The 19,094-nt window shown below is 41.5% G+C and overlaps 1 pseudogene; it reads right to left on the bottom strand.

Moving 5' to 3' along the window:
• Positions 1-17,590: 17,590 nt before the first annotated feature.
• On the bottom strand, positions 17,591-18,691 carry LOC100348160 (eukaryotic peptide chain release factor subunit 1 pseudogene; annotated as a pseudogene).
• Positions 18,692-19,094: the final 403 nt, after the last annotated feature.

Consider the following 19,094-nt stretch of genomic DNA (forward strand, 5'->3'; position numbering starts at 1 on the left):
GGGTGACAGCCTGGCAGCCAGCTCCTGTGTATTGAATGTCTACTTTGTCCTGAGAAAAGTTCTATGCACTGTGGGAAATCCTAAAACGGAGGCACCATGCTTGAGCAATGTGTCTGGGACTGGAGTTTCTCTTTGCACATTTGGTTCTTTTTTTTTTTTTTTTTTTTTTTTTTTGAGTCACTACCATCAGTTACATGTAGAGAAATAACTGGGATAGCTTTGCTTGGGTAATACGTTAGGGCCTTTGCAGTAACACTCCTTGAAATACATGGGGAAATACACTCTAGGAAAACTTCCAACACCAAAATTTCATATGTTCTCTTTTTCCTAAGTTAAACAATAAAAAACCTGATATATCAATATGTGAAGCTATCTTCTCGGACTGCCATATTTTGGGCTTTGTTTTTCTATTAGGAAAATCTCCTCAGAACTTCTCTCCTTAAAAACCTTCAAGACTCCAGGCAATGGCTCACATTTGTGGCCCAGTGGGTTAAGTCGACACCTGCAACAGCTGGCATTCCATTTGAATAATAGCTCCCTGTTAATATGCCTGGTAAAGCAGCAGAAAATGCCACCTACATAGGAGACCAGGATGGAGTTCTAGGCTCCTGGCTTGGACATGGTCCAGCCCCAGCCACAGCAGCCATTTGGGGAAAGATCCATTGGATGGAAGATTTGTCTCTCTGTCTCTGTCTCTCTGTCTCTCTGCCTCTCTCTCTCTCTCTATCACTCTGCCTTTTCTAACAAATAAACATTTTTATTAAAAAAAGACTCACAAGCATCTGTTCTATTTCAAATTTTATTTACTTGAGAGGTAGGGACACAAAAAAGAGAGGGAAAGACAGAGAGAGAGACAGAGACAGATACAGAGAGAGAGATCTATCATCTGCTGATTCATTCCCCAAATAACTCCAACAACTGGGACTGGGTGAAGCCAAGAGCAAAGAATTCAATCTGGGTCTTTCAAGTGGGTAGCTCTCTTACCTGCTTTATCCCAGGGTACACATTAGCAGGAAGCTGGAATTAGGAGCAGAGCCGAAACTCAGATCCACTCACTCCAATATGGGATGTGGGCATCTTAACAATGGTGCCAAATGTCCGCCCCCAGGCATCCCTTCTTACCATGCCCTGGGTCCAAAGACCCAAGCCCTCCTTTCTGTTGCCACAGCAACATGGGCACACACTTTTACTGCAGCAAAATATTCATGTGCTTTCTTGACCTTAGGCTGACTTTTTGGTCTTCTTAAAAACATTTATACACAGTTGCTTGCCCAATTATGCTGAGTGAAATTTTAGAAATACATAAAAAAGTAGTCAGAGTCTCTAATTTAGCAGTTAAAAATCACACTGGATTCCATTTTAGCTGTCTCTTTCCGGATTCTAATTGATTTTAAGTGCATTTCATATTGGTGGTCATTTATTAGGTATCATGAATTTCAATATTAGCAACTGTGAATGAGATACTCAGCAAGTTAATAAGTGAAAGGAGAATGTGCACATCTATTTATTTCTTTCCAGGATGAAAACCCAAAGAGAAGCTATACGAATAGATGCTTTTTGATCTTTCACCAAACTTTAATCTGATAGCCTCAATTACTGATTGGAAACATAAGTACAATAAACATGAACGTGTGGTCAGACACTTCAGGCTCCAAGTTCCAGCTCTTCCAGTTAATAACCACTGCCTGTAGTATGACTATTTAGGGTATCTGAGGCTTTGATTTCTTGTTAGTGAAATAAGAATTGTAATCCTTGCTTTTCAAGGCCCTGTTCATGATTTAAGGAGGTAAAGCTGTTCACAAACAGCAGGCACTCGTTAAACTGGAGCTATGATGATTATTCCTCAAGTCGTTCTTGACAGTGTATTTTGATCTCAGACAACATTTCAAGGCAGGATGTTATAAATTATGGAAACTAAAAATTATCTATATTAATGAATTCTCTTCTGGTTACTGCATTGTATTGATCAACTTTAAATGAATATTAAATATTCAGTAGATTCTTTATTATTAATATAGTCTTTTATAGCATTAGGTAATTAAATTTTGAGATACTTGCAAAATTAAATTGTAATTAAATTCTTATCCCTGATGATTCAATTTATGAACAAACCAAAATATCATTGACAAATAATGTGGTGAGCTGGGCTCTCTTTGGGGAAATGTGTACTATCTGGCTGATCTTAGAGTAGAATTTCTAGGGAAAGTTTGAGAAGCCTATATGTCATTGACTTTATGAGGCATGTTTACATGAATCATAAACTGATTGAAATGAACAAAAAGCTAACAACTTGGTTAGCTCAAGTTGAAGGACATTCTCATAATAGTAGAATTATTTCCTTACCAATAGCAAGGGTTTAGGAAGTGCCTTGTTTCTAATGACCTCACCATATTAAGTAAAGGCCTTCTTTCCACTTTTCCACTCACAGGAAGAACATGTGAGCTGTCAGCCAGCAGTCAAATTTCTGCTTACCTTTCTATGTGCTTACGGGATACAAAACATTCAATCTTATTTCAGGACAGGAAAAAATTTAAAATATCCTGCCGATCTCACTTAGAATAGTGATTTTTAAAGATTTATTTATTTGAAAGTCAAAGGAAGAGAGAGAGAGAGAAACAGAGAAAAAGAGAGATCTTCCATCCACTGGTTCACTCCCCAAGATGGTCACAATGGCCAGGGCTGAGCCAGGCGAAAGCCAGAAGCTTCATCCGGGTCTCCTGCATGCACAACAGGGGCCCAAGCACTTGGGCCATCCTGCACTACTTTTTCCAGGCCATCAGCAGGTAGCTGGATTGGAAGAGGGACAATCAGGACACAAATCAGCACCCATACGGGATGCTGGCATTGCAGGTGGTGGCTTTAATCACTACACCACAATGCTAGTCCCACTTAAAATAATATTACATATATTATCTGTCCCAAATGCCTGCAGATATTGCATGTTACTCTTGTGGTGCATGACAACAGCCAGGGCAGTCATGTAGAAACATTAAGTCCTTCTAGATCCATCTCTCTTCCTCCAGTGTTCCTCATTTAACTGATGACTGAATCCTGCCCATTGGATGTCTTGTTCCTACTCAGAGACTGGTGTGCCTATCAAAGGAGAAACTGGCCTCTCTCTCTCTCTCTCTCCCTATCTCTCTCTCTCACACACACACACACACATGCACACACACACATGCACACACGCACACACACACACACCATGCACTCAACTGAGTTAGGGAATAATGGATACTATTACTCCCTTGCAATTTACTTGAAGTTTGATGAGAGAATTCTTGGGGAAAATAAGTTGTGCATTCCCTAGAGGATGTGAGTCAACATGGTAATGAGACGGTTTCTTTCCCATGGCTTTCAGAATTCTGGAGGCCAAGTGCTTACAAGCAGTCAAGAATAACGGAGTAAGGCAAAGAAACACTGATAGGAGCTACATTTTCAACATTTTTTTGAGCAAAGATGTATACCCCATAAGCAGATTTCGAGTCATCTCGAATACCTACTCTTTCAAGAGGCTCTCTCCTAAGGTGGTGAGTCCCTAGGAGTGTATGATGGATAACAAAGACAGGCATGGGGGGAATGGCAGGAAGAAGCATGGGCTTGAAGACCCATTCAAGTGAGCATCAGCCAATTCAGGAAATGTGCAGTAACAAGGGCCCTATAAAGGGCCTCTAATGATCCACAAACTACTCCAGTGGGCTAGGGTTTGTGTGAGTATTGAGGCTACTGGCAACATTATTGGAAAGTCATAACTGTTTTCTGCTTATACTCCAACCTCCCTGGTGTGTGTCTCCAAGAACCAGTAGTAAGATGGGAGGGAGAAATCAGAGAAAAATGGTGTTGTGGCACAGTGGGTTAGGCCACTACCACCCGTATGGGAGCCAGTTTGATTCGTGGTTGCTCCACTTCTGATCCAGCTTCCTGCCAAATGCTTGGACCCCTGCAACCCACATGGGAGATCTGGATTGAATTTCAGGATCCTGGCTTTCATCTGCTTGTGGCCATCGGGGAGTGAACCAGAGGTTAGGAGATTTTCCCTCTCCCTCTCCCTCTCCCCCTTCCCCTCCCTCTTATCTTTCTCTCTCTCTCTGTAACTCTGCCTTTCAAATAAAGAAATAAATCTTTATTAAAAATATGGTGGAGAAACAGTAAAGAAAAAGGCAATTTCTCTCTTTCACACTGCAGGCCCAAAGTCAAGAGATGACCTGTGCTGTGTAGTTGAATATGAAATGAAAGGTTTGATATGGACTGGGTTGAGCTTTTTAATATTCTGGAATTCTTCCAAAAAATCACCAAGGAACCAGGAAGTATAACCCAGCTAAGTATGTCTGAAGATGTTTGAAGGAATAAAAAAATCATTTCTTATTTGTACCATTTTCAATTTGGCCTAGTCAATAAATCAGATCTAACAATCATTGATACCAAGATTGCTGTCTTGTAGCTGTCCCTATTATTGTTAACAGTATACTAGGAATACTTGTTCCTAGATTATCACCTTCTACCAGGAAAAAATTTTGAGACAGAAAATGCCTTTGATTTGTAATTTTACAACCTAATAGAAGATCAAGTTAACCATTTTTTTATATATGTGAGAGGTAGCATTACAGACAGGGAAAGGTGTTCCATCTGTCGGTTCACTAACCAGATGGCCACAATGGCCAAAGATGAGCTGATCTGAAGCCAGGAACCAGGAGCTTCTTCTGGATCTACCTCACAGGAACAGGGGCCCAAGCACTTGGGCCATCTCTCCACTGCTTTCCCAGGCCATAGCAGAGAGCTGGATCGGAATTGGAGCAACTGGGAATCAAACCAGCACTCATATGGGATGCTGGCACTACAGGCAGAGGTTTAGCCTACTATGCCACAGCATTGGCCCCCAAATTAACCATTTTTAAAAATATCTATTGTGGGTGAAGATTAGAGATGGGACTTGAGCACCCCCTTGACTTGCATCCTCTGGTCTGCTTTAACAAAACCCAAGAGGAAAAGAAAGCTAGGCATCAGAAGCTACGGGTGGCAGGCCTATTAATGGCTGCTCTGTACAGTGATCTGCCCTGAAGGAGACCCAAAAGGCCAGTCCACTGCAGTGGCTTTCAATGTGGTAAGCCTGGGCTTCAGCAGAAGTCAGCTTGTGAAGAGCCCTGGCAGCTCTGCCAAGAGTTGGATCACTGGAAATGGACCTGCCCTGGAGTTGAAGGACACCCAGGTCAGAGTCACAGATCTCATTGGCTCTAAGCTGAAAAGCCCTTCACTCAGCCCAGCTTCCAAAGTGACCACTGCGACAGAGTAAATGGCCAAATAGGGTCAGTAACATTGCTGGCAGAACTGTATATTTCCTGTTGGAGTTGCCACTTGCCTTTACCTGGCCAGCTCTCCTCCCAGGCCAGCTAGGTAATGGAAGTCAACAGAGTGCCTTCCCCAAGGAGGTTCTCACCTCCCTTAGGATGTACCCTACGAAGAGATAGATAAGTCTGAGTCTCATAATTTACAAGGCTTTAAAGCCCACCTGGTTATTATCAAGCCCCTTCCATCAGGTTCTATTTGCCTCTCAATCAGAAAACTTATTTGTAGCTTAGACAGCACCTTTCTTAGCTCCTCTAATGATTCTGTCCTTTGTTCTAAACCCTGTCTAGCCCACTTGGGCCTCATTCCTTTGTAACCATAGCCTCTACCCTACCACCAATGGCTCTACTCCCAACCTGTGTGTACTGATGGTCCTCTTCCCCACTTAACATTGTATGATTGTTCAAAATTTCTCTACAGACAAACCCCGCTACCTGTAAAAGTTGAGTGGCCTTTCTCCCAGTCTTGGCTGGGACCAGCTTTAAGCCACATCCATCAAACTGTCCTCACAAGGGTCCAGAGACCCCCCTACACTTCCTCTCCTCTATAAAATCCTCTCATTACCTGGCTAATGTTATTGTTAGGATCATTGGTTACTATTCTCACCCTGTCTTCTATACTACAGTGTCTAAGTGTTTATAGCAGGTTATAATGGAACAAACGAAGGCCTTCAGCACCAGGCAGTCAACCAAATGCTGCTACATGGATATACTCCGCTCCCCACCCAGGAGACAGCGGCTTCAGACATCGCCCCATGCCAGTGAAGAGTACCTCATCACCCCATGTAAGGAGGAAGTAGCTCTAAAGACAGATCATCTTCCTTCTACCCCTCCTGGACTTTTGGGATTAATGTAACCCCATACAAATCCTGCTTTATAAAAAACAAAAGGGGGGAATGTTAGGAAACTGGTGCAGTTGTAGCCAGGTGGCTGCATGGCCCAGCTACCTGAGCCATGATCCACCCCCATCCTAAAGGGATTGGCTGCTCCTGCTTCCCTGCCCGCCCTCAGGCAAAGTTTTAAAAGGGCCTGTTCCTGAACACGTGCTCTCTTGGTCCTTCTTTCCTGCGCTCTCTTGGTCTCTCTTGGCTCTGCTCTCCTCTCTCCTCTTCTCTGCTCTATCTTCTCTCCTTGCTAGCTCCTCTCCTCTCTGTCTCTCTTATAGTCTCCCTCTCTTTTTCCTTCGCCGCCCCTTCAATGCAGTCTGTAGGGTGTTCCCCAATAAACCCTTTCCCTTAAAAAAAAATATCTATTGTAGGGGCCAGTGCTGTAGCATAGAGGGTAAAACCACTGCCTGCAGTGCCAGCATCCCATATGGGCACCGGTTCGAGTCCCAGCTGCTCCACTTCCGATCCAGCTCTCTGCTATGGCCTGGGAAAGCAGTGGAAGATGGCCCAGGTCCTTGGGCCTCTGCACCCACATGGGAGACCCAGAAGAAGCTCATAGCTCCTGGCTTCAGATCGGCGAGCTCCGGCCATTGCGGCCAATTGGGGAGTGAACCAGCGGATGGAAGACCTCTCCTTCTGCCTCTCTATCTCTCTCTGTGTAACTCTGACATTCAAATAAATAAATAAATCTTTAAAAAATATATCTATCTATCTCATGAGAGATATAAACTTTGCATCGTTTGCTTGCTTTTAAAAAGGAGAGTTCATTCATTCATAAACATTTAAGATATGTCCACTGTACAAGGGGAAGTATTGTAAACAAAAGAAATGTAATCCCTGACCCCATGGACCCTGTGGTCTACTGGGAAATACAGGACGTTCCTAGGCACCTGAATTACACAATGAGAACTATATGAGGCCGGCGCCGTGGCTCAACAGGCTAACCCTCCACCTTGCGGCGCCAGCACACAGGGTTCTAGTCCTGGTCGGGGTGCCGGATTCTGTCCCGCTTGCCCCTCTTCCAGGCCAGCTCTCTGCTGTGGCCCAGGAGTGCAGTGGAGGATGGCCCAAGTGCTTGAGCCCTGCACCCCATGGGAGACCAGGATGAGCACCTGGCTCCTGGCTTCAGATCAGCGCAGTGTGCCAGCCACGGCAGCCATTGGAGGGTGAACCAACGGCAAAAGGAAGACCTTTCTCTCTGTCTCTCTCTCTCTCACTGTCCACTTTGCCTGTCAAAAAAAAAAAAAAAAAAAAAAAAACTATATGAGGAGGGTCCTTAGGAGCACCTAGGAGTGGCACTTTGTATACATGGTAATGTGGCCCCTGAAACTAACATTTTTACTATATGAGCATTTATAGAGAATGTTTTACAACCCCTGACTTAGAGATTTGGCTAGATTAGAAGGTCCAGGATGTATCCAGCCACATGTCTGGCAATCAGCTGGACTGTGGGGCGGGTGTTTCTCTTCTCTTCCCTATGACTTCTCATCCTTCTGTAGGCTCATCTAGGTTTCAGAATTTTGTGAGTATGAAGATTTCATGAGTGTGAAGGCAGAGTTTCAAGAAGTCACAGGATGCATACAACAACGTGCCCATCACTTCACAGTAAGACACAAGACCAGACCAATTCAAGGAGCTGAACCTACAACTTCTTGGTGGGAGGAATGAAAATACTGTGTTCATGCAATGCTAGTATTAGACTGTAAGCACTGTTTTATTTATCTCCTTTATATTTTGACAAGTTGTGCTTTTATTATTTTAACAAACTCTCACATTTAAATGTAAAGTGTCCGTATCTTGATTGGGGTGCCATTAAACATGTATAGACATTTGTCAAAACTCATCAAACTAAACATTTAAAATGTGTATATCTGATATAAGTAAATAAGGTGGGTTTTTTTAAAAAGTATAGTGAAACACTATGGGGCTGAAGAGCTAAGGAGTTATCAAATGAATCAGTCTGGGTTCTCCAGAAATAGAAGTGTGTGTGTGTGTGTGTGTGTGTGTGTCACAGAGACAGAGAGACAGAGAGAGAAAGACTGCCAAGTTAGAAATCTGTAGAGCAGACTGGCAGGCTAGAAACTCAGACAGGAGTGGATTTTGTAGTCTTGAGGTAAAATATATTCTCTGGGAAACCTTAGGTTTTGCTCCTAAGACCCTTATTAATTGGGTACAGCTCTACTTACTTACTAAAGGTCATCTTTTTTACATAAACTCAATGGATTACAAACATGAACCACATCTACAAAACACTAGCAGAGCCATACCTAGATTAGTGTTAGATTAAATAACTGGGTACTTGGGCGAGCGCTGGAGCATAGCGGGTTAATGCCCCAGTCTGGAGCGCCAGCATCCCATATGGGCACCGGTTCTAGTCCTGGCTGCTCCTCTTCTGATCCAGCTCTCTGGTATGGCCTGGGAAGGCAGTAGAAGATGGCCCAAGTCTTTGGGCCCCTGCACCCATGTGGGAGACCTGGAAGAAGCTCCTGGCTCCTGGCTTCAGATCGGCGCAGCTCTGGCTGTTGGGGCCATCTGGGGAGTGAACCAGCGGATGGAAGACCTCTCTCTCTCTGTCTCTACCTCTCTCTGTAACTGTCTTTAAAATAAATAAAATAAATCTTTAAAAAAAAAAAAAAAACTGGGTACTGCAGCCTCACCAAGCTGACACAATAATATTTCTCTTTTAGGTAAAGGCCAAAAATATTTTTCGCCTGATGAAAGTCAAGTTAAAAATATCCATTGAAAAATATTTTTATCTACTTGTAATTTTACAATAGTATTTCTATTTTAGGTAAAGGCCAAAAGTATGTTTTGCCTAATAACAGAAAAGTTAAAAATATCCATTTAAAAACCATTTTTATCCACTTGTAATTTTCTGTAAGCTATGGATAGCTCTTAACCAAGTAATACTGAAGATTTCTTTCCTCTCTATTATTTTATCTTCTGAATGATTGTAAAGATTTTGATTTCTTATGCAAAAGGGTCTAATTAATATTTCTGAAAGCAGCATTCAATTAAAACACCTACTATAAACAACTGGACAGAAAATCATAAGACTGTGAAATGTTCAATGACACCCCCAATTACTTTGACCTAACTGAAATATTCTCATCCACCAAGAGTAGAATACATGCTACATAATATTTTCAAGCAAACATGGAACATTCTCTAGGGTATACATAAGCTGGGTCATCAAATAAGTCACAATATATTTAAGACAACTCAAATCATACAATTTTCTGACACAGTGGAATAAAATTATAATTCACGAAAAATAGTCCTGGGAAATCCTCAACTATTTATAAATAAAATATAGTAAATTACAATGGAAAAAAAGAAGAAATCACAAAAAAATCAAACTAAATTTAAACACTATAACTAAATAAAAACAAAACATCAAAATGCAAGCTATGCAGTTAAATCATTTTTTATTAAGAAACTTATAACTTTAAATATTTGGAACAGAAAAAAAGATCTAAAATAAATTATCTAGGCTTGCCTCTTATAAAAGCAGAAAAAAAGAAAGCCAAAATTAGCATAATAAGTGTCAGAGCACCAACCAATGAAACAAAAAAGAGAAAGCAGAAAAATTAATGAAACCAAAATTCAGTTATTTGAACATAAAAATTTTAAATATTTACCTAAGGTGATCAAGTTTTTTGCAAATTATTCAAAATTAGGAATAAAGTTTAAATCACTACAGATCATAGAGAAATTAAAAATAAGATATTATGAAGAAGTTGGTAGAAATAAGTTTGATAGCTTAGATGAAATGTAAAAGACTCCAGAATGATACAAATTACCAAAACTGACTCAATAAAATACAGAAAATCTGTATAGATCTATATGAAGCATAGAAATTAGTGATTAAAAATCTTCCCATAAAGAAAAACAAAGTTCAGATGACTTGATTGGTAAATTCAAACATTTAAACAAAATATAATACTAATGCAAAACAAATATCTTCCAATTCCTTTTGAGACAACCATTACCCTGATACAAAAGCCAGACAGTGACATGAAAAGAAAGAAAAGCAAATGGTAACAGTATAGTATAATGTATTTTTTATAATTTATATTTAAATATAAGTTAACCATGTCTATTCCCCTAAATGAGACAAATGTTCACTTGGCTGCATTTATAAACACAAAACTCATTTTCAAGAATTTGCTTTATACTAAGCAATGGGAAATCAGAAGCAAGGGGCAGACCAGTCCCTCTCTTTAAATTGTTCACTATCTTATCGGCCGGCGCCGCGGCTCACTAGGCTAATCCTCCGCCTAGCGGCGCCGGCACACCGGGTTCTAGTCCCGGTCGGGGTGCCGGATTCTGTCCCGGTTGCCCCTCTTCCAGGCCAGCCCTCTGCTGTGGCCAGGGAGTGCAGTGGAGGACGGCCCAGGTGCTTGGGCCCTGCACCCCATGGGAGACCAGGAAAAGCACCTGGCTCCTGGCTCCTGCCATCGGATCAGCGCGGTGCGGCGGCCATTGGAGGGTGAACCAACGGCAAAGAAAGACCTTTCTCTCTGTCTCTCTCTCTCACTGTCCACTCTGCCTGTCAAAAAAAAAAAAAAAAAAAAAAAAGTTCCACTATCTTGTAGAAGAGATCAGGAATGTAAAGAGTAGCTGTTCCTATGCTTTAAAAGCTCTATAACAATGCCATGAGGGCTGGCATTGTGGCACAACCTACATCCCATAGAGGCACTGGTTTGAGTCCTGGCGGCCCCATAAACTATCCAACTCCTTTCTAATGCACCTGAGAAAGCAGCAGGATGATGGCGCAAGTGTTTGGGCCCCTGTACCCATCTGGAAGACAGGATGGAGTTCCAAGCTCCAGGCTTGGGCTTGGCCCAACTCCAACCATTGAGGGCATTTGGGGAGTGAACCACCAGTGGAAGATCTCTCTCTCTCTACCCCTCTGTAACTCTGCATTTCAAATAAATGTCATTTTCTTTTTTAACGCAGTGAAAAGCAATGGTATACAAAAGGAAGGCTTCATTCACTTAACAACATTAACAGTTACTTCACAGGAAAAAAAAATCATGCTTAAACAACCTTAAAAGAATCTTACAGGACAGTAAATTTTTATAGTCAAGGAATTTGGACTTTATCTTGAATATGTCAATGTGTTTTTAAAATGTGGGAAAAATCACTTGGGCTCCTAGATAAACAGAGACTTGTCGGCTTTACTGTAGAAATACCTAAGAAGAATCTCTGTGGTGCAGACCAAGAATTTTCATTATCTAAAAAAAAATATATATATATATTTGAAATTTATTTTTTTTGAGAGAGAGAGAGATCTTCCATGTTTTGGTTCACTACCTAAATGGCTGCAACAACCAGGCCTGGGCCAGGCCAAAGCCAAGAGCTTCTTCCAGGTCACCCATGTGTGTGCAGGGGCCCAAGGATTTGGACCATCCTCTGCTGCTTTCCCAGATGCATAAGTAGGTAGCTGGATTGGAAGTGGAGCAGCCAGGACTTGAACAGGAGCCGATATGGGATGCTGGTGGGCAGATGGTGGCTTAACCTGCTGCACCACATCACCACCCCCAAAACCAGAAATTTTCAATAACAGCAATTTAGTAGTTTGACAACTCTGAATTTAGTAATAGAGTATCATTAAAGGGTTTTAATGACATTTATGGTCCATAAACTAATTCATAATTTTATTTTGGCATGTGATCAACCAACTATTCTATTCAAATGGTCTCAATTTCCTCTCCATCATAAGATTTGTAAGCAATAATTCTGGAACATTCTGAACTTCTACCTCTTTGGTCTCAGTTCCTACTAAATGGGTTGATTAAATCATGCATGGAATGATGACTGCATTCATGCCATTCAGTCTTGATCTGGACTTGATCTTGGCAAGTGCGTGCTGAATTCCTAGGTTTTTGCCCAAACCTACTATGCAGTATTTTCTCCCTCAATAAGCCCCAAATCCACACCAGATTCTGTCCTGGTAGCTCCTCTTCCAGTCCAGCTCTCTGCTGTGGCCCGGGAGTGCAGTGGAGGATAGCCCAAGTGCTTGGGCCCTGCACCTGCATGGGAGACCAGGAGGAAGCTCCTGGCTCCTGGCTTCCGATCGGCACAGCACGCTGGCCGTAGTGGCCATTTGGGGAGTGAACCAACGGAAGGAAGACCTTTCTCTCTGTCTCTCTCTCACTGTCTAAATCTGCCTGTCCAAAAAAAAAAAAAAAAAAAGTCCCAAATCCTCTATTTTCAGCAGATATATTCTCATATCACCAATTAAATTATTCTTTTCATTTTATAATCATACATATGAAAAGTTAAACAAAAATACTTAAGGGGCTACATCAGGTGGAGCCATTTGGTAATAACACACAGAAATTATCAGGAAGTAACTTCTAAGCAGAGGGCCAGAAGAATCATTTGCATGATCATTTCAGATTGGAAACTGCTTTCTCATCAAAGGAACACTTGCTATTATCCAAGGCAGAAGGACAGATGTCACAGAGATGTGACCTTCAGACAAAAAAAGAGAGAGCAAACTCTGATAAAACCCTCAGAGAGAACAGTGCTCAGAGGGAAAGACCATGGCCATTAGAGAAGCAAATCTAAGTTTCAGAACCGAACTGAAATTTGCAGTAGGAATTAACCAGAGTATAAAACTATGTTCATACAGTTGATGAAGCTTCTCTATTATCAACATGAACTTTGAACACTTCTGACAAAAAGCTGAAATGTCTGCAATTCAATGAGGAAGGCAACCATTCAAATGTAGGCATCTTGGGACTGGGAACAGATGGGACTTAGAACAGATTCACTGGATGGCTAAAAAAGCAGAACACGAGGAAAACACCAGGGCAGAGATATTTCCCTAAGGCTTTTCCCAGTTCTTCAGTTAAAATCTACAAAAAGTTAAACATCAACACCTACACACTGAAAAGAGTTTGTTGTATGTAGTTTATTATTTGGCTTGCTTGAATTACTAAGTGACATTTTACCTTCTGCATTCTACAGTAAAGTTTCACTTAGTCAAATTCTTTTCTGAAGATACTGTCTTTGGAAAGTCTTGATGTACAATGTTAATAATACATTTTAGAATTTGGTAAACTTAACTAAGAAAAGCAGTAAGATCCTAGCTCTAAGAGACAGGATGCCAGATAAAGTCTCCATTACAGAATGAGGACTTACTAAGGAATGAACTCTGAGGTGGGTCTCAGGTTGCGTATTCACCCTCACATAGCCTTAAATTCATCTCAACTCCAAGCACAAGACAACACAGTTAACTGGCCTGAGTTTTCTCAAAGACTTATTACCACCTCAACTATCTGTAAGCAGCATTACTCCCTGGGCATTTCCAGATTGTGTTCACCAGGCTCTCTGGAAAGCCACAACCATCGAGCATCTGGTCCAGTAGAAGAGGGGTAATTGGGAGGCTGAGGCTCCTTGCCAACTGGGCTCAGTAGAGACCATTATGAACCCTGGCCCTTATCCCTCCCTGGGGGAGGCAGAAGTAGACAGAAGTATTACTGCATCTTCAGCCTGCACAAATTTCTGAGCCCTGCTTCAGAGTTTTTGATTCAGCAAATTTAGTACGGTACATGAAAATTTGGATTTTAAATAAATGCTGGGATGATGATGATGTCAATTTCCAGATAGTACCCCGGAAGGATTACTGTGTCATGAGTGAGGTGACAATAGCGGAGGTGAAGGGGGCAAGTGGGACTGAGTAAAAGTAGGAGACGCATCAACCAGGTCCAATAGAGATGTGCTTAGTTCACTCACAAACATCCTATGGTTGATTTCATATTACCTGGGTTACCCAAGGGTAGGCTATAAAGTGTGATCTGAAGAAAAGCTCCCTGTTCTTTTATCCAAGAAACATTTATTGAGTGTCTACCGAGTAGCAGATGCTGGGCTAAGCATTATGCATTCAGAAATAAAACAGGATCCTTGATGTTATAAAGAGGATTCTATTTTGAGATATTTAAAACAATGATTCTTCCATCCCCATAAATCATGTTGCCTCTGGCTTCTGATGTAATGGTTTCATTTCATTTCTATGGGAAGTCAGACACAGCCTAGAATAAAGAAATCATTTTTCAGCTTTAAGCTTCAAAAAATATTTTCTTGAGTCCATATCATAACAATAGTGCAAGCCAGATCTTGTATAGAGACAAATACTTTGCCGAATTCCAAAGCTTTACTGTTATATATCAGGAGCAAAGCTCGGAGATCTGAGCATAGAGCTCTAATCTATAGAAAAGGATTTGATGTAGGCACAGTTTCTGCTACAGAGAAAGGAAAAATACAAATCCCTCTGGCCCCTGGAAAGAGAAACAATTTTAGAGGAAAAGTGCAAAGAGATAAGCCAGGGTAAGGTTTTTGATTCTCCGGAACTCAGTACCATTAGTTTGAATATCCCCCAAAGACCCATGTACTGGAGTCTTGGTCCCCAAAGTCTTATGTAAAGTTTAATGGATTAATGTTAACAGGCAATACATTAATAGTCAAGACTTGATTTACTTACAACTTCCAGGAGGTGGGCCCAGGGGGAGGTCTTTAGGTTACTGAGAACTTGCTCTGCAAAGGCAATTCTCGTGAGAATTTTGGTTGTTTAAGCTGAGTTCAGCATAACATTCCTCTCTCTGTTTCCTGGCTCACCATGTAATTTTCCACTCACATGTGTTCTGACAGCCTCAGCCTGTAGCCTCCCTGGACGGCTGAAGCAAAGGGAGTCCACCTGATCTTTGACTGAGATTCTCTAAAACTGTAAACTGAAATAAAACTTAGCACCCCTAGCGCATTTTGTTTAACTGACAAAAAGCTGACTAATACAGTGTCCTAATTCCCTAAGCATGGACCTAGAGGGGCAACAGATACCTGGCGAACTCCAAAATGATAGAAACTCAATAACAACAAAGTTCCTAAACAACATGAAGAAGCATCCCAGCGCATCTGAATTGGTTCTCTGTTTCCTCTCCATCACGCCCAACATGGTGCAAGAACAGTCGAGTACTATCTGTGAAGTAAGGTATCTAAACGGCTGGTTAGGAGTACTGCTCCCCTCTTTCCCTGTGACTTGCTCCAGTAGCATGGTAGAATCAGAAGCCCTCTAACTGTATGAGGCGTGCAGAAGTGCAGATCAAGAATGGACAGCTTGAAGCCAGGAGGGAGGTGGAGCACCTGAATCCCAAGAGTCCATAGTGTCTGGGAGACTAAAGAAGCCAGGCAGCAAAGACAGACACCTAAGTTCCCAGCAGCAATCACGAGGACCTTCAAGCCGCGAGTTCACACAGCCATGAACACAGCACCTGGAGATGCATCAGGGACAGACACAAGCACCCAAGCTCTCCAGCTGAAATGAAAGGCCATCAACAGTGTCAACACACAGACCCAAGACCCTACAAGCGGTGATGTGCAGCTGGGTAAAATTCCTCCTGCATTCTGCTAACACATGAAAAAGCAAAGAAAAAAGGATTAGGGAGAACACTTGAAAGACTAAAAAAATAAGTTTATAGGGGCCGGCGCCATGGCTCACTTGGTTAATCCTCCGCCTGCGGTGCCCACATCCCATATGGGCGCCGGGTTGTTGTCCCGGTTGCTCCTCCTCAGTCTAGCTCTCTGCTGTGGCCTGGGAAGGCAGTGGAGGATGGCCTAAGTGCTTGGGTCCCTGCACCCGTGAGGGAGACCAGAAGAAGCACCTGGCTCCTGGCTTTGGATCGGCGCAGCATGCCGGCTGTGGCGGCCATTTGGGGAGTGAACCAATGGAAGGAAGACCTTTCTCTCTGTCTCTCACTGTCCGTAACCCTGCCTGCCGAATAAATAAATAAAAAAGAAATATTTTTTAAAAAAGTTTATAAAACTGAGACTTCTCATTTAGAAAAAAAACATTATCCAAACAGACCATTTGTAAACAGGAACATACTGATTTAATTTTAATGAGCAAGCATAAAATGCGTCATTGGTTTCGGTGCGGTCATTGTTGCTGCTGTATTTCCTGCCTGAGAGTGGGGATGGAAATTCCAGAAAAATATTAAAGAAAATTTAAAACTGAGATTTGGGTTGTCACGTGGAAGGAGATTCCTGAATTGCTCTGAATGAATTTCAAAATCAGCACAGTCACAAGGAACTTCTAATGCATGTGGCTATTGTCAACTACAGAGACTTATGATAAAATCACTTTGTTATTGGTGAATCAGGGGAGCCCAGGCTCCAACTGAGATAGAAATCTCTAAGTAAGTTTGAACAAGGAAGTAGGAACCAGAGGGAAAAACAAAAGGTCAGTCTGAAAAACAAAACATTGATCCAAAGATCCACGTAGATAAGTTGGATGATAATGATGCTGCTGAAACTGACAATGACAGAGGTATAATAAGACAACACGACAGTTACTGGAAACACTAGTGGGAAGGGACAGATGTCCTGGACATACTAGTTTTTAAATATATTTATGCAGATACTTCAAAAAGTTAATGAAATTAAAAGGTACTTGTCTGGCAGAAAACATTTTGAGATCTATGCCTATTTTTTTCACAGTATGCATTTTTCCATGAACGTATTCGTTTTCTTCACTTCAACTGAAATTGCGTGTTGTATTTCTCTCGAACACAAGCAACAGCCCCACATATCCATCTCAAACTGGTAGCTAGCAAGCTAAGATTAGAGGGACCTTTCTCAAAGCAATTGATACTAAGGGCACAAATGCATCTACCAAACACAGAGAAGTAAAAAGTGCACTAGAAAGAAAGTTCAAGAGTTGGTCTGATTTTACAATACAATTTTGAGGCTGACAGTCTGGAGGGGAAGGCAAAGCATGAGGGAGCAAAATTGACACTGCCTTCTGTTAGCTCACCTTTTCAATGTTAAACCAAGACCAACAGAGAAATGTTTCCAACATTTCACCACATATATTCTTGTTATGCAGTCGAAGCTAATGCCAAGTAAATGGGTCACTATGAAAAGCAGCAATTTAATTTTTCTCCAACCAAAATAAGGAAAAAAAAAGTATGATCTCATTTCTATTAACTTTTTAAGATTTATAACTGTTAAAGTATTTTTGCTCCTATGTATAAAGGTTTAAAAATTTTCCATAAAATACAAGAGCAACCAATTTCACCACTGAGTAAATGAGAAAAATGGGTTCTTTTTAAAATCAGCCCAAAGTGGCATTTAGGAACTTAGCTGAATCTTGCTGTACTGACACCATGACAAACCGACATGTAGGGTTGGCCTGGTTTTGTTTTGTTCTTCTCAATATCCAGTGTTGAAGTATTAAATTCTGGAAACGTTTCAATTGTAAGGCAGAGATCTGCATGGATTCCACCCAGGTATGCATCTGGGTTGGACGCTAAAGGGAGAAACACATTTGCGGGACCCATGTCCACTTCCTAGTAGTCAGAATATTCCCCCTTGGTATTCCATTGCCTGATAATCTAATTGATACCATGGGATACCTCCAATTCTAACAAATCCTTTCACAAATGGGGATCCCTCTAGTGACTTATCTGTGGCAATTTCCAAAGTAACGCTAATTTTTTTATAGTTGTTGGCACATCATTCCAAAGGGGCATGCTATCCAACAGTTCATGTTCCTGCCCTATCTCTTTGTACATCTTCAACTCCAAAATAGTACTTTCCTGATTCCATCAAATACTCACTCTATTAATTTCTTTTCTTGAATGTATTTCACAGTGGAGAGGACTTCAGTAGACAACCCAAGAGCTGGCTTGTTTCACTGCAATAGGAAATTTCAACAAATTTTATTAAAGTTTTTGATTGCAACCTCTGATCAAACAAATCAGACTGATTTAGTTCAGTTTCAAAGATAGCTGATCCACCTGAGATGAGACCAGCCCATTCCCTTTGTCCCCAGAAGTAACAAGCTATACAGCTGTCTCTGCTACTTTCAGAACATGGTTATGCAGTTTTTCCATTCTTAAATGGGCAAAACACAGGCTTACTGACCTCCTCTATCACGTTGCTTTGGGAGATCCACGGTGAATTTATGCAGTACTTCTCCTGTGTTTCCCTGAAGTGTGCCAAAAGATATACCAAGACCATCTATTACGCCAAAGCCAAACAACGTCACCTGAAAGTAGTGCTATAGGAACCTCTGCATGGAATTTATTGTCACATAAATACAATAACATATTAATTACTTTGAAAGGTTCAAATCAACACTGACTTTCTTTTCTTTTCCTTCTCCTGTTAAAGTTGTTCCACAATAAAAAGCCAGACCATTTGGTGGTACTGTGTTGTAAAGTTTGAGTCTTTGTTATATGATGCAGATGTCATGGTTCCTAGGAAAAAAAAAAAGTGGCTTGCTCAGATGTGAAGTTAGATGAATACCAGATACTTGTTGTATCTGGTCTTTGGGAAAAATGATCAATGATATCATGCTGGTGCCACTGCCACGGGCCTCCTCCAAGCTCTTAATGAGCTTCCTGGTAGTCCAGATTTCCATGTCCTGTCAGTAGCACTGGGGTCACCAACCATTTTCTTGCTTGCTAGTCCCTCAGGGCCCAATTCTGGGCAGCAGTGGCTCCTACCTTGCAGAGGGTCTCACTAGGACACTGTATCCTTGCTAGGCAGCTGCACCTGTGAGCTTCCATGAACTTTTTTGTACCTACCTTAAATGCATGGATTTCAAACAGTTTGTGCACCAAAATAAACGTATTTTAATTTCATCTACCATGAGATTTTTGAAGCACCTTTGTATAAAATAAATGACTTGTAGATAGGAAGTTGAGTGTGGAACTATTTACTGGGTTCTAGATTGTAACACTAGGAACTTTTATAGACTACATATAAGCACATGGATAATTCGGGATGGAGATAAAGATGGCTATTAGCCATTTCAGTCATCTTCTCTCACCCTACCAGTTTTCCATGGGGAAGT

Source organism: Oryctolagus cuniculus, chromosome 4, assembly GCF_051225735.1.
Source record: "Oryctolagus cuniculus isolate XC-2025 breed Fujian yellow rabbit chromosome 4, ASM5122573v1, whole genome shotgun sequence".
Classification (NCBI taxonomy): Eukaryota; Metazoa; Chordata; class Mammalia; order Lagomorpha; family Leporidae; genus Oryctolagus; species Oryctolagus cuniculus.